Genomic DNA, 17,494 nt, shown 5'->3' with positions numbered 1-17,494 from the left:
TGGTGTCTCTCCAGTATGTATTCTTTAGTGTACTCATTGATTAAACTGTTGTGCAAAGGTTTTACCACATTATTACACTCAGAAGGATTCTCTCTACTATGTGTCCTTTTATGTCTTAGGAGACACTGTTGAGTTGCAAAGGCTTTACCACATTCATTACATTTATACGGCTTTTCTGTAATATGTATACTTTTGTGTATTTGGAGATGAGACTGTTTTGCAAAGGCTTTAACACACTCATTACATTTATAATGTTCTCTCCATTATGTGTTCTTTTATGTATGTTAAGAATTTGCTTACTTGCATAAACTTTACCACATTCATTACATTCATAAGATTTCTCTCCTGTATGTGTTCTTTTATGTATGTGAAGTTATTGCTGAGTTGCCAAGGCTTTACCACATTCATTACATTCATTCTAGTATGTTTTCTTTTATGTACTTGGAGATGATACAGTTGTGGAAAGGCTTTACCACATTCATTACATCCATATGGTTTCTCTCCACTATGTGTTCTTCTATGATTCTTGAGATATTGTTGAGTTGCAAAGGATTTACCACACTCATTACATTTATGGTTTCTCCCAGTATGAGTTCGTTTATGTACGTAAAGAATTTGCGATGTGTAAAGGCTTTCCCACATTCATTACATCCATAGGGTTTCTCTCCACTATGTGTTCTTCTATGTATCTTGAGATATTCTTGAGTTGCAAAGGCTTTACCACATTCATTACATTCATAGGGCTATTCTCCAGTATGTGTTCTTTTATGTACGTGGAGATTACACCGTTGTTCAAAGGCTTTACCACATTCATTACATCCATAGGGTTTTTCTCCAGTATGTGTTCTTCTATGACTCTTGAGATATTCTTGACTTGCAAAGGCTTTACCACATTCATTACATTCATAGGGCTTCTCGCCAGTATGTGTTCTTTTATGTACTTGGAGTTTAAACGGGTGTGCATAGGCTTTACCACATTCATTACATCCATAGGGTTTCTCTCCAGTATGTGTTCTTCTATGATTCTTGAGATATTGTTGAGTTGCAAAGGCTTTACCACATTCATTACATCCATAGGGCTTCTCGCCAGTATGTGCTCTTTTATGTACTTGGAGATTACACAGTTGTATATAGGCTTTACCACATTCATTACATTTATAGAGCTTATCAACAGTATGTGTTCTTTTATGTTTTTGGAGATATTGCTGAGATGCAAAGGTTTTACCACATTCATTACATTCATAGGGCTTCTCACCAGTATGTGTTTTTTTATGTTTTTGGAGATATTTCTGAGATGCAAAGGTTTTACCACATTCATTACATTTATAGGGCTTCTCTCCAGTATGTGTTCTTTCATGTACTTGGAGTTTAAACAGTTGTGCAAAGGCTTTACCACATTCATTACATTTATAGGGCTTCTCGCCAGTATGTGTCCTTTTGTGTACTTGGAGATTACACAGTTGTATATAGGCTTTACCACATTCATTACATTTATAGGGCTTATCAACATTATGTGTTCTTTTATGTTTTTTGAGATATTGCTGAGATGCAAAGGTTTTACCACATTCATTACATTCATAGGGCTTCTCACCAGTATGTGTTCTTTTATGTCTTCGGAGATATCGCTGAGATGCAAAGGTTTTACCACATTCATTACATTCATAGGGCTTCTCTCCAGTATGTGTTATTTTATGTTCATGGAGTTTAAACAGTTGTGCAAAGGCTTTACCACATTCATTACATTTATAGGGCTTCTCGCCAGTATGTGTTGTTTTATGCACTTGGAGATGAGATTGTTGTACAAAGGCTTTACCACACTCATTACATTCATAAGGTTTCTCACCAGAATGTGTTCTTTTATGTACTTTAAGATGATACAGTTTAGTGTAGGCTTTACCACATTCATTACATGCATAAGGTTTCTCTTCAGTATGTGTTCTTCCATGTTGTCGGAGATGACTCTGACTTTTGAAGGCTTTACCAGACAGAGTACATTTATAGGGCTTCTCTCCAGTACGCTTTTTTTTATATATTTGGAAATAGTTTTGATATGTAACATGTTTACCAAATTGATTATCTTCATTGCATTTCTTGATACTATGAATTCTTTGATGCCTCTGAAGATGACTTTGATATGCAGAGGCTTTACTGTACTGAGTATTTTCATAAGGTTCATCTTGAGGATGATATCTTTTTTCCCTATGAAGATAATAGGCTTGTGTGAACATTGTACCACATTGATTACACTGAAGAATCTTTTTGTCTGTATGAGTCAATTTTACTATTTAACAAATATCTCAATAGGAACAGATTATGGTTTTATCATCTTCTTTACAGTGATCTGGAATTATGGCTTTGATTATATCTGTGATGATTAGAGCCATGAGTACATCTTTCATAATTACAGCATGTTTTACCCATTAGAGTTTTTTTTCACAACTTTGAAGAGAACTAGAACTCAGATATTTACCCGAGCCATTACATTCATATCTCAATATCATGTGTTACACTACATTTGTAAAGAAAATCAGGAATAATAGAAGAATTTCTGTACTCATCCTCACAGGACTTTCAAATTGTATGTGTGTATAAATATATTCTCAATAACACTACACACCATATCTTGTAAATTTGAGTCTGCTCAATGTTAGGACAAGCAAATGTCTTCTAATTTTTCTGGGAAAGAAAGTGGCTCACTGCTTCTTTCCATATTCCTTTTCCTCATTTGGACTGCATCTTATTTAGCACAGGATATATGTATTAAAGCAAGACTAACAAAGTACAGATAGCCACATTGGATTTATACAGTTTAAATATTCTCATTTTAGAGATGTAATATAAGAAGTAAATCTCCTGTAAAACAATCATCTTCTTGACTCTCATCAACTTCCCCTATCAATGAACACTGGTAAATCTGTACAAGTATATAAGTAACTGGAGTCTCCCTATAAAGTATGTGCTTCTTAGATGGGTTGGGAACCCTATTTTCATGAACACCTTCTGGGATTTCTGAGTGGTATCCAAATAAATAAATTTTGGCAATATTAGCAATTAAATCCCATTAGGCTATGATTAAATTGGTGATACCATTGTTTCCATGTCTCCTCGTTAGAGAAATACCTTTCAAACAAGGCACAATAATGTGCCTTCAGAGGAACATTTGATTCTGATTGCACATGATACTTACCTTTCATATATTCCAGGACTTTGATGATGGTCTTCAATACTGCAGTCTTCCCATTTGCATTCTTAAGCACATATGGAAAAATATATGATACATTATTTGAAAGTAAACAACAGTTAAATTACTATCATCACTGAACCTTATGCCATGTCTAAAATATTTACCGTTTTCACAACTGAAGTTACAGAAAAACATCACTAACCAAAACAACAACAAGAAAAACAACAAAAGCAAGTTGAGGTGGAGGAGGGATGGGAGTAGGTGGGAAGAAGGGAAAGTATGGACAGGAAAAGGAATAACATTTGAAATGTAAATAAAGAGAAAAATTAGAAGGCATAAAGCAAGGGAATCACTGTTAGAATATTTATATCTGACGATACTGTTTATTTCCTGTGTTTAAATTCTGTAGTCTTGATATTTACTAAAGTAGGGTGAGGAAGCCATGTGGCTAATGACTTCTATTATAAAAACTTGTTCAGAGTTCTATTTTAGGTTTTATCACTGTTAGTTTTGTTTTCATCTTTATAAATAAAATTTCGTTTAGTGCATCTTAGTCTCTGGAAAAAAAACAAGCAAATAAATAGTAAAACCAAAAAAAAAAAAAAAAAAAAAAAAAAAAAAAAAAAAAAAAAAAGCCAAAAATCTATCCCTCAAATTGTAAAAACAGAAAGAAAATTCAGTCTTACCTATATCAGTGAGGTTCCTGTAGGTCTCCAGCATCACATCTTTATACAGTCTCTTCTGAGAAAGATCCAGCAAGACCCACTCTTCCAGACTGAAGTGTATGTGAACATCATCATAGGTCACGATATCCTAAAATATTCCATAAATATGTAAAAAAAAAGTACAAAACTGACAACAGTGTAATTGCATAGAACTTTACAAATATATTGATATAATTTCTGCGCTTTCCATCTTGATTCTTTTCCAGCGTCTTTGTAATGTTATCATCACATTATTTTAGAAGGAAACTAGGGCTGGAGAGATGGTTCCGAGGTTAAGAGCACTGAGTGCTCTTCCAGGTGTCCGGAGTTCAAATCCCAGCAACTACATGGTGACTCATAACCATCAGTAATGAGATCCTACACACTTTCCTGGTGTGTCTGAAGATAGCTACAGTGTACTCATATATAAAAGAAAGAAAGAGAGAAAGAGAGAGAGAGAGAGAGAGAGAGAGAGAGAGAGAACGAGAACAAAAAAAGGAAATGTATTTGTATACTTTTATGCAATAATGCTTAAAATCTGTACATTTATCTTTATTTTTTAAAATAAAGTTGTTCAATTATAAAAATGAAGAATCACTGAATCTTGGAAAATTAAAGATTTTTGTTTTAATTTTAATATTTTCTTTTTTTGTTTTTTTTTTTTTTAAATGGGAAGTTGCTTTTATTTATTTATTTGTGAGATTAATTTATTTCACGGATATGGGTACACTGTCACTATCTTCAGACATACCAAAAGACAGTGTCCAATGTCCACTAGATAGTTTTGAGACACCCTGTGATTGCTGGGATTTGAATTTAGCACCCCTGAAAAAACAATCAGTGCTCTTAATAACTGAGCTATCTCTCCAGCCCATTTTAATTTTGTTATTTAATTTTATAAATAACTTGTCTATATGTAAACTGATCTGTCTTGAGCTCAATCTCTGAACCAGGATGATTCTAAACTCTGAGATCCACCTTCCACTGCCCCCTGAGATCAGGGATTAAAGTCAGGGGTCACCAACAAGCATTTAAATGTTTTTCCTTATGTGTGTGTGTGTCTGTGTTTGTTTTGTGTGTGTATATGTGTGTGTGTTTACACACAACCAGTGTCCACAGGCATGTGAATATACACTGGATAAGGTAACACCTTATTTTCAGATGCCCTGGAGGTGCAGTTACAAGTAGATGTGACCCACATGATATGGTGATATGGGTCCTGGGAACTGAACTGTGGTCCTCTGGAAGAACATCAGTGCCCTTAATGACTACTCCATCTCTCTAAACCTAATCAAGTATTTCTGAAAGATGATCCTCATGATGACTTTCCTACTGGTGCTAAATCCTTTGTAAAATTTATAAGACAAACCAGGGCGGTACAGCCGTTTAAGAATTTAGCAATTTTAATTTTAATCATTTAGACAGCAAGGCAATTGTCTTGTAAACCTACAGTTTAATTCAAGGCCACCTGAAGCAATATTAAGAGAAATAAACTCAGGAGTTGGTTTATTTTTTATTTTTTTTTAGGCTGGAGATATACCTTTTCTATAATTGATATGACACTCTGTAAAAAGAAACTCAATGAACTTTAGACAGTAATCAAGAAAAAATTTCTGAAGAATAACATGCATCCAGTACTGGCTAATGCTAAAAGGGGAATCAGGCTACAACAGATTTTGTATTCCATATAAGCTGGGTGAGTCCCAGATTGTACACTGAACACAAGGGAAAGGAGACTGCAAGTCTAACTGCTTAGGCAGATGGAAAATGGATCCATCACATGTATTTCTAGAGGAGTAATTATTTATGCCAGTGTACTAGTACAGAAGATTATTTTTCAATGTCATATTCTGATGGCAGGGGATTGGGAAATAGAAGGAAGGATAGAAAAGCTGGGGTGGGGAAGGAAGTCTTACACTACCAATGTCTAAGTCAAAAAGATTCTTTAGAAGACTAGTATCTTTTATATTTCTTCCTGGGGGAATAATGAAGGTAATGGGGGCCGTCTATGAACATAGCAGAAATCATCATATAATGATACAAACACTGGAAGTGGTTAAATAATGCTGCCTTAGAGGAACACAAGGAATGAAAAGAATATTACTTGCCCCAGACCATGACCAACTCTCTCAATTTATGATTTGTTTTGGAGTAGGGGCTTCATTTATTGTCCATACCTCAGAGTCAGAGAATGCTCCCAAGGCCTAGGTTATGAGCTGTTACTGTGTCTTCCATGAATATTCCTGGGTTGAGAAGGCATTATGATATGCCCTTTTCCATATAGGAGAACGTCAAGGAAAACCCTTGCTTTAACAAACAAGTCCTAAACCTCCCAAAATATTTATTCATTTTTTAGTACCTGTCACCTGAGTTCTTCTTAACCATCATACCTATGGTTCTCTCAAGATGAAAACTGGACTCTATGGCACACTAGGCCTTAATGTCAGTTCTGACCAAGTAAAGTTCCTTTGAGGAGCTTCTTAGACACCTGCCCTTTAATATGGAATTTGGTAGCGTTCTCTTTGTATGGAACCAAATGTCTAGACAATTGTGAACGAATATATGTTTTTCCTTGCTCTGATATCTAACAGGATTGTTAACATCCTATCAATGTTGGGGATGTTACAGAGTTCGCCTTTTTGTCTGACTCAGTATCTTGGGAGCATTAGCAGATCCTTTCCATCTCCGATTCCACTACTCTACATCACAGCTTAGGAGAGGAGAATATCCAATAAAGAGATCCTGTTTACTAACTCCAGTAAATGAACTCCAAGTGGATCTTAACCTTAAACGGTCAATACAACATGCAGGAATTCAAGAGATGGTGGAGAAATAGGGTCTTCTGAGTTTGCCTCTGCCCACTCTCTGATGCACAAAAGGCATGAAGAAACTGGACACAAAGATTCTTCTACAAACAGCTCCTGTTCAAATGCTCTGTACAAGTACAGCACACAGAGTAAAGTTATTCAGAGCCCACCACTTGGGACCTAGGATTTGCAAATACCACAAAGTACCTCACCTGAAGCTCCCAATGGAACCCAGGTGTGCCCATGACACAGCCTGACCAGAGCGTCTCCAACCCCACTCCTCCCCGGGCAACCGATTCTCCTTGCTCACCATTTTACCATATCCAGGGTTCTAAGTTGTCCCTGCATCCACCACAGCTCTGAGTCTTAGCACAGAAGGCAATCACCTACTCACCTTCTGAACCAAGGCTAAAGCATGGCTGCCGGAAGTGCCCGCCCACTAACACTCTGCCTTGCAGCCTGCTCTGAGCTCCTGATTGGCTTGTTGCATTGAGTGACAAGGATGCAATCCTTTAGGTTTTCAGTATACTCCAGGGACACAGTGCATTGTTTCCAGGGGCGGGTTTCTGTCCCTGCATAGACCTTTGAGAACTAGCGAGATCTGGGAACTGCAAACTACACTGCTGGCTGAGGAGAGATTCTCCTGTCCACTGATGGAATGGAGCCCACAGCTAAGGAGTGAAGTCAAGGAACAAAATATTTTTTCTTACCTTCACTCTGAGGTCAGGTGAACTGCAGCTACATTTATCCGGGTAGACAATGGTACTTCAAATAATTCAGACAGAAAGCAGGAACTAGATCACAAACACAATGATAGGTCTTTCTCCCACCAGAAGGATGCATAATGGGTCCTTTTCTTCCAGAAATTCAGTTCAATCTCTAGATTATGAATCATAATCGAAAATATACTATTCTAGGATATTTCGGAGAATACTCAGAGAAGTCTTTTATTGACATTATTGTTAGTGTAAATGTGCAAAAACACATTCTATCTCTCAAGGGTCTCTAGATGATTAGAATTGATAAAATAATTTTCTCTGTGTGTGGATTTATTAGAGTGGCTCACAGCTTTAGTCCAGCTAATATAACAGGCGCTTTCTACCAATAAAAGTTGAAGAATCCAGCAGTTCAGTTACAAGCTGGATGTCTCAGCTGTTCTCCATTGTACAGCCCAATGCCGAAGAAGCTGACTCAAACAAAGATATTTAACCTGCCAGCCCAAGACAGGGTGAGCAGGTAAAATGAGAGAGCTGTCTTCCTCAATGTCCTTTACATATCTAGGCTGCCACCAAACATGTAGACCAGATCAAAGCTCGATCTTGTCACTTTTAAAGAGCAAAAGTTCCTACTTCAAAATCTTTAATTTAGAAAAGCCCTCACAGGTGTACCCAAATGTGTATCTGTCACTTAATTATAGATAAAGTCAAGTTAACTATAATGTATAGCCATCAGAATAGTCAGTCAAACTAGTTGAAACAGGTATCGTTCTTGAAGAAGGCAAGAAGAGCATAAAATTTTTTCCACAAAAGGAAAGGAGTGCATAGAAGCAATGTTCCCTCTTTCCCTCTCTCTCTCTGCCTGCCCTCCATGGAGGAACACAGATTACATTTTTAGCCCCCAAATTCTTATTTACTTATCTTTTCTTAATATATATGTTTTAAATATTTAATTTTTATTTTGTATTCCTGTGTGTGTGTGCCTGTGTTCACAGATACACCTGAATGAAGATTAACATGAAGGACTTAATGAATATCCGGTTATTTTTCTAGACCAAGTGTGACATGCATTCTTAGGTTGCTAGATGTGCTTAGCACTATCTGAATTTACGCACTCTGAAGAAACTGTGTGCTGATATTTAGTAAACCATGTCTCCATCCCCATCAGGTACTTTTCTTTCACCTGCTGGACCTACCAACCTTAGGTGTCACACTGACTTATATGGGTGGAGTCCTTTCCCAGCAGTCATTAATCAAGAACATGACCCACACAGATGTGATTAGAAACAACTTATATATGCAATTTCTTAACTGAGGTTTTCTATTCCCAGATGAGTCTAGCTCTACTAAAGGTGAAAAAAAAAGTGAATTACCAGGAGAAACAACAAATATACACTATATATATATGATTAAGGAACATTTTGTAAATTGTTATTTTATTTGCAATGCCATATATTTATCAAATACATCTCAATGTATATTGAAATTGGAGTAATGAAGGCTTTGGAAATGAATTTTTATTTAGACTTGTTCTTAATTCAAAGTTAATGGTGCATTTTCCACCTATAAGTGTATCCTAACAGCACATGCATTTGTGTGATTGTCAAAAATGTGTTATTTCTATTTCACAGTGAACACTTACTGGACTGACCGTGACCACATGTGCTCCTGTACACAGTGTCTATGCGGAAGCCCTGCATAGAGCAGATGGCCTGCCATGGTAAGTGATGTTTGAAAACTAATAATTAAAGTAAATAAATAAATAAATGCAACATTGATTAGAGCAAGGATAATCTACATCTTCTCATCTTACACATTAATTTTCTGTTTTTTTTTTCCTCTGTGGCATTTGTTCCATGGCTGTATTCTTTCACAAATACTATACACATTCTTGAAGTTTGTAACCCTGTCCTATGCATAGTAGTAACATTGTGTATAGATGTGTACTATTTATAATCGTACTGAGAATTATAATTTCTGCTTTGGATGTGTCTTTGAAATCAGTTTTCTAGCTAACAATTTTTTTTAATTTTTCTGTAGTGTATTAAATTTATTCAATAAGTCAATCCCCCACATGTTAATAATGATGATACTAATAAAATGTACCCAAGAATCATTTCTTTACTTTTTCATGTATTTAGGATTGTTATTGTTCCTAATTAATGGAAGACCTAATATATTCAGCAGAAAAATACCATGAAGGCTGGATAATTTGCTGAGTAGCTGGTCGTCTTAATGTTGACCAGAGTTCAGGTCTCAACACCCAAATCGGGAAGCACTGACAACCTGCCATGTAGATCCATGGGGTCTGACACCTTTCTCTACTGTGTCACTTGCACACACGTGTAAGACAGTCCATCGCACACACGTTTGTACACAGAAATGCTGACTACCTTGTTTTCATAGTGCTCATGTCTTGTCAGTTATAGAACAAAACAAGTTGCCTCAGGTGTATAATGTCAATCATTCACTTATTCTTTAAAAACCTGATACTTTCCTTTATCTTAAGAGAAAGAGATAATTTAGCAGCCAAAACTCTTTTCTTCCTGGTGAAACATCAGCACACTCTAACAAATCTCTCCAATTATGGTGGAGCAGCTCTTTTTACACAACCCATTTTCTAATACTGCCAATAGAGACGCCTGGAGTGCACAGTATAGTGCCAAAAAAGTGATGGATTTCATCTTGTTTTTCACTATCACCTTGTAGTTTTCATTTAAGGCATAGCATTATATTTGTTGGTATCTCTCTGTTTCTCCTCTTCTCGGTGTTATTATCTGTGTTTTGATTTTATCAATTATGCATCTACTTATATTGTTTTTTGTTTGGATTATGATGGATATTTCTGTATTTTTGTATCCTCAAAATTTATATTATGTGTTAAAGAACTTCAGTTTTTGTTTGGGGACCTTATGTGGACAAAGAGTTTAAGTTTTTGACCTTTGGGGCTCTCTTGTCGTTTGTAGACAGTTGTTTTATTGTTTGGGTGCTTGATACTTAAGTTTTTCAAATAGTTAAGTCCTACTATTCCATGATCATTGCTTCTCTTCATGTTGTAATACTGATGTTGCTGTATCTGCCTTAATTTTTTGTGCTAGTCTTAGTAAATTACCCTCTAGACTTTGCTTCTGAATTTTATCTCTATCTCTTTGCTGTTCAGTCTGAACTGTGAATTGTAGTATTTTTTTTCTAGCATCTCATCCAGCTTCTAAAGTTGTATTTTGCAAAGATAAACTTTGTTTTCTAATTTTAGAAGATGTCACAGACAAGAAAGATTATTGCTCATTTTTTGTTCATTTCATTGTTTGTTTTTGAGTGTCAAGAGGTATATATATTTAGGGTTCTTAAAGAGTATGAGGACACTCGAATTTAAACATTTTTTTTTTAACTAAGAACATATAGTGACCTTGCTTAAACGTGGTAGAATGAAAGAAACGCCTCCCAGAATTAAATATATATTGGAACACTCATCTCTCATAGGTATCTTTCATGAGACTGCATTTGAATTTGTTAGTACTTAGAGACTTGGTTGAGGAAGTTCATTACTGGGGAAAATGTTAGAGTATTTGCCTCATTTATAGTCCAGTGTGTCTTCTTTTCTGTGGATGAAACTGCATAGCCAGCTCCCATCACATAGTGCCTTGGCTTAAACACCATTTTACACTGTAGTGCTAACTAACAAAATACAGCAAAGGCATTATGGTTTCATTGTTAAGCCATTTGCTACCCTGTTTTTGTATGTTTGTACTTTTGTTTCTTTGTTTTCTTTTTGTGTTTATGTTTGAGTTTGTATTGTAGTGATGGGTACAGGGTCTTAAAATGTACTTCCAGCTGTTCTGGATCTCATTCTATACACAAGGCTTTTCTCCAGTCAATGAGGTCAATTTGCCTTTTTCTTCTATGAGCAAGAGTTAAATGCATGAATCAGTTAACATGCTTGCCCATATGTTTTGTAGTTAAGTTGTTCATACAATGTCTCTGAAGCAGACACAGTATGCTAAACCTTTTTTTGCCTATCTGTATATGTCAGTTAATTGGCATTTCTCTTGCAAGACTATGTCATACTCAGGGACCCAGAAATGACAGAGACAAATCCTCTCTCTTTAGTTCCCTTCTAAAATGAGGTGGTGATAACCTTACAATGACTCTGTCATAGAATATGGTTGGAAAGCACCAGAATTCTGTTAATATTTCTAAAATTCTATGCAATTATGCTGTTGTCAGTTTTGTATTTTTTTACACAATTATGGAATATTTTAGGATGTAGTGACCTATGGCGATGTTCACATAAACTTCACTCTGGAAGAGTGGGACTTACTGTATCATTCTCAGAAGAGACTGTATAAAGATGTGATGCTGGAGACCTACAGGAACCTCACTAATCTAGGTAAGACCAAATTTTCTTTCAGTTTATACAGGGTTAATGATGTTATTCTATAATTTCATTTGTGAAAATGGTAAATAATTTAGACATGTCCTAAATTTCAATGATGATAGTTAATTAACTTCTATATAATTTTAATAATGTACTATACATTTTCCCATAATATGTTTTAGATTACAAATGGGAAGACTGCAGTATTGAAGAACATCATCAAAGTCCTGGAATATATGAAAGGTAAGTATCATGTGCAATCAGATACAAATGTTCCTCTGAAGGCACATTTTTGAACCTTGTTTGAAAGGTATTTCTCTAAAAACAAAACAAGGAAACAATGCTGTAGAAGCTATCACTATTTAGTTGGTTAGATTGCCAATTCATTTAGTTGGATGCCATTTAGGAATCACAGAAGGTGTTCATAAAAACCAGGTGCCCAACCCATATTATGAGCACACAGTTTATAAGGAAACTTATATACTTGTACTGATTTACCAAAGTTCACTGAGAGTTGACATTGATGAGAGTCAAGAAGATGATGGGTGTAGAAAGGATTTAATTCTGATATTACATCTCAAAATGAGCAAAAAAATTATACAGTATGAATTAAAGCTGGAAATCTTTTTTTGTTAGTCTTACTTTAATAAATATTTTCTATGTAACATAAGCTACAAGCCTTAAGAGCATCACAGACATGAAAAGAAGCAGTGAGCCACTTTCTTTTCAGAAAAATTAGAAGTTAGTTACTAGTCCCCACTTTGAGCAGACTCAAGTTTACAAGTAATTGTGTGTGCAATGTCATTGGGAATGTACTTACAGCCTCATACTCATGAAAGTTCTGTGAGGAGGAGGAGAAGTGACATTCTTAAATTTGTCCTGGTTCCCTTTGCAAATACACTGTAACCCACATGATGGGCGAATATTATGATATAAATGAGTGGAGTAAATATCTGAGTTTTTCCAGTTTTCTTTAAAGATGTGGAAAAAAAAAAAACTCATGAAAGAATGCTGAAAATGTAAAAGATGAACTGATGGCTCTAACCATCACAGATATGATCAAAGCCACAGAAGAATACAAAATTCCATATAAGTGTAAATAATGTGATAAAACCTTACTCTGTTCTTATTATGGCAAAATTGGATCATACAAATATAAGATTCTTCAGTGTAATCAGTGTGGTACAATGTTTACACAAGCCGATTATCTTCATAGGCAAGAAAGCTGTCATCCTCAAGATAAACTTTATGGATGTACTCAGTATAGAAAAGCCTCTGCACCTCACAGTCAAAGACATGAAAGAATTCATAGTGTCCAAACCCAAATGACTATAATCAATTTGGTCAGGCTGTTCCATATCAAAATTATTTCCAAATATGTAAAAGAATGCATAGTGGAGAAAAGTCCTATGAATGTAATGAATGTGGTAAAGCCTTTGCAAGACAACAATATTTCCAAATACATAGAAGAACACATACTGAAAAAAAATCCTGATGAATGTAATGAAAGCGGTGGGGCCTTTGCAAGTCATAAATACCCACAAGTACATGAAAGAACACATACTAGGCAGCAAACCAGTGAATTTAAGAACTGTGGTAAAGGTGTGCATGCAGAGGGAGCCCATCTCTCCTAAAATGAAAGGAAACAATCCCTGGTAATGGAGCCCCGCTTTCTGGCAGTGCTGGAGAACCAACTCCAGCCTTCCCCATCTCTCCTTGTTGACGCTGTCCTCCCTTTGCCTAGTAGTGAGCCCCACTGCTGTTTTCATCTGCTTTGGTATCCTCACATTCTGATAATGAGAGTCTTGGTTGATTTTAGATTGAAGATGTCCGAAAGGATATTAAAAGAGGCACAAAATTGCTGTGTTCTCTCTATCATTGTCCTGGATCAACCATTGGCTGTGATGTGACAACCTGCCACGGGACATACCACTACAACTGTGCATTGCATGATAAAGCTCAGATCTGAGAGAAACCTTCGCAGGGGATTTACATGGTTTATTGTCGAAAACACAAGAAAACTGTACATAACTCTGAAGGTGATTTAGAAGAAAGTTTTAATGATCATGAACTGGAGCCCTCATCTCCAAAGACTAAGAAGAAAAGTCGCAAAGGAAGACCAAGAGAAACCAACCTGAAAGGTCTGGCAGAAGACACTAGGTCCACATCCTCCCATGGGAAAGATGAAATGGAAAGCAGTTCCTACTGAGATAGGTCTCCACACAGGAGCAGGCTTCATGATACCAGGCCTAAATGTGGATTTTGCCATGCAGGAGAGGAGGAAAATGAAGCAAGAGGGAAATTGCATATACTTAATGCCTAGAAGGCAGCTGCGCATTACAAGTGCATGTTGTTTTCTCTGGCACTTCCACCTAACAGCAACATCAAGAGCAGAATTTGGAGATTTTGATATTAAAACTGTACTTCAGAGGATCAAGTGAGGAAAAAGGAAGAAATGTTCACTTTTCATTCAGCCTGGTGCTACTATTGGATGTGAAATAAAAGCATGTGTTAAAACCTACTATTACCACTGTGGAGAAAAAGACAGGGCAAAATACATTAAAAATATGTCTCGTGGGATTTACAAACTATATTGTAAAAGCCATAGTGGAAATGATGAGCGAGATGAAGAAGATGAGGAGCGAGAGAGGAAAAGGCATGGAAGATAAGCGATCGATCAGCAACTAACCCAGCAGCAGCCTAATTGATGGAAACTAGGTATGGAAGGTGATGTAAAACTCTATTGTCAGAATACCATGACACTGAAACAGAATGATGAGATGCAACAAAAATGTTAAGCCTATTGCATGGAGTTGTGAATGTGGGGCCAGGATGCTTAGGATTGTGTAGCCCTGTCAGTTTCTTTTCTATGTACATAAAGAACACATACTGGAGGGCAATGCTATGAATGTAATGGATGTGGTAAATCCTTTCTATGTTAGCCTTATCTGTAAATACATGAAAGTATACATACTGGAAAAAAAACACTTTGAATGTAAGTCATATGGCAAAGGCTTGGCAAATGAGAGTCATCTCTGAAAACATGAAAGAACATATATGGAGACAGGAGAAATTGGAACAATATCTTTCTGAGTTTGAATTTATCTGATCCACATAGGGAGATTTAGTATATCCTTGATTATACAGATACTCTGCCTCAAAAATCAAACAAACAAACAAAATACAAAAACAGACCAAAACCAAAACTAAATATGAAATTCTGTACTTCACGAGAAATGTGTCAATGATGAAAATATGAAGGTATAAAGAGAGTTGATTTAAACAAGATATAAATTTATATAGCCCTTTGTGACGATGCGTTTTCAGTGGAGACTTGTATCATTTTTGAAACAGAATAGGATTGATCATCCAGACTGCCTGCAGATATCTGGGCACTTGAAGGAGCCACAGCAGTGATCTCACTGATAAGCCCTCGGGTGAGTCCACACGCCCTCTCCACTGACTCTCTGGTGAGAGACCACCTGGAACGCTCAGAGTGTAGATAGTGGTGCTGCCAAGATTGTCTGTTTGGGACCAAACCCAGAGCCATCCCACTGCTATTGGAACTCAGCTTACCTAGAGAGCCAAGCACCCAGGACAATCTACCTCCGGACGACACAGGTCCACAGAACCACAGGAGAAATAAGCTCCAGTTAGAAGACAGAACGTCACCTACCATCACTGATAACAAAATGGCAAAGGCAAGCATCAGTACCTAAGAAACGGAAACCAAGACAACCTGGCAACATCAGAACCCAGTTCTACCACCACAGCAAATTGAGCATATTCCAACTCACCAGGAAAACAAGAAAAATCAAAAACATAAAAACCATACTTCATGATGATGATAGAAGTCCTTGAGAAGTGAATAAATAACAGTTAAAAAACACTGAAAGCCTGAGAACAAGTTGAAGACCTTAAAGAGGAAACACACACACACACACACACACACACACACAAAACCCACAAAGATCACTTAAAGAGGTATAGGAAACCACAAGTAAACAGGTGAAGGAATTGAAAATAGAAATAGAAACAATGAAGAAATCACAAAAGGAGAAAACTGTGAAGAGTCAAAGATGTCTCAGACACAAGAGATGGAAGAGTGACTATCACGAGTAGAAGATAAGATCAAAAACATTGATACAACAGTAAGAGAAAAAGAAAAGAGAAAAAAAACTTTGCAGTCTCATTAAGTCACATTTGTCAATCTTTGACCTTAGAGCTTGAGCCATTGGTGTTTTCTTCAGAAAATTTTCTCCTGTGCCTATGTGTTCTAAGGTTTTCCCTACATTTTCATCTAATAGTTTCAGTGTATCTCGTTTAATGTGGAGATCTTTGATCCATTTACACTTGAGCTTTGTACAAGGAGATAAGAAAGGGTCTATTTTCATTCTTTTGCATGCTGAGTGCCTGTTCGACCAGCACCATTTGTTGAATAGGCTGTCCTTTTTCCATTGAATGTTTATGGCTCCTTTGTCAAAAATCAAGTGACCATATACATGAGGGCTCATTTCTGGATCTTCTATTCTATTCCATTGATCCACATGCCTATATCTGTACCAGTACCATGCAGTTTTGAGCACAGTTGCCTTGTAATATAGCTTGAGGTCAGGGATAGTGATTCCCGCAGATGTTTTTTTGTTGTTGAGGATGGATTTCGCTATTCTGGTCTTTTGTTGTTCCACATGAAATTGCACATTGATCTTTCCAGTTCCATGAAGAACTGTGTTGGAATTTTGATGGGGATTGCGTTGAATCTGTAGATTGCTTTTGGTAGGATGGCCATTTTTAAAATGTTGATCTTTCCAATCCATGAGCAAGAAAGATCTTTCCAGGTTCTGAGATCCTCCTTAATTTCCTTCTTTAGAGGTGTGAAATTCTTGTCATACAGGTCCTTCACTTGCTTAGTTAGAGTCACACCAAGGTATATCATAGTTTTTGTGACGATTGTGAAGGGTACCTTTTCCCTAAATTCTTTCTCCACATGTTTGTCCTTTGAGTATAGGAAGGCTACTGATTTGTTCGAGTTAATTTTGTATCCAGCCACTTTGCTGAACTTGTTTATCAGCTGTAGAAGTTCTCTGGTGGAATTTTTAGGGTCACTCAAGTACACCATCATGTCATTGGCAAAATGTGATGTTTTTATCTCTTCCTTTCCGATTTGTATCCCCTTAATCTCCTTTTGCTGTCTAATTGCTCCAGCCAGGACTTCCAGTACTATGTTGAATAGGTAGGTGGAGAGTGGGCAGCCTTGTCGAGTCCCTGATTTTAGTGGGATTGCTTCAAGTTTCTCGCCATTAAGTTTGATGTTGGCTGTTGTTTTGCTGTATATTGCTTTTATTATGTTTAGGTACGGACCTTGGATTCCTGTTCTTTCCAGGACTTTTAACAGGAAGGGGTGTTGGATTTTGTCAAATGCTTTCTCAGCATCTAGTGAGATGACCATGTGATTTTGATCTTTGAGTTTGTTTAAATGGTGGATTACATTGATGGATTTCCTTATATTAAACCATCCCTGCATCCCAGGGATGAAGCCTACTTGGTCATTATGTATAATCGTTATAATGTGTTCTTGGATTCGGTTTGCAAGGATTTTGTTGAGTATTTTTGCATAAATGTTCATAAGTGAGATTGGTCTGAAGTTCTATTTTTTTGTAGGGTCTTTGTGTGGTTTAGGTACGAGGGTTATTGTAGCCTCAAAAAAT

General features: G+C 36.6%; 1 long non-coding RNA gene and 1 pseudogene across 2 annotated transcripts; one reads left to right on the top strand and one right to left on the bottom strand.

The window, feature by feature from the left end:
• Positions 1-2,127: 2,127 nt before the first annotated feature.
• Positions 2,128-3,948, bottom strand: LOC308430131. Its single transcript, XR_013975338.1, has 3 exons — positions 3,871-3,948; positions 3,188-3,248; positions 2,128-2,199 (listed from the first exon to the last, which is right to left on the bottom strand). It is a non-coding gene; the product is annotated as an uncharacterized lncRNA (long non-coding RNA).
• Positions 3,949-7,869: 3,921 nt separating this feature from the next.
• Positions 7,870-14,494, top strand: LOC308430302 (PHD finger protein 6-like; annotated as a pseudogene). The gene is made up of 5 exons: positions 7,870-7,923; positions 11,672-11,798; positions 11,969-12,029; positions 13,003-13,388; positions 13,538-14,494. The product of its transcript is annotated as a PHD finger protein 6-like (transcript).
• Positions 14,495-17,494: the final 3,000 nt, after the last annotated feature.

Source organism: Micromys minutus (assembly GCF_963924665.1).
Source record: "Micromys minutus genome assembly, chromosome: 15".
Lineage (NCBI taxonomy): Eukaryota > Metazoa > Chordata > Mammalia > Rodentia > Muridae > Micromys > Micromys minutus.
This window is presented reverse-complemented; position numbering and strand designations above follow the sequence as displayed.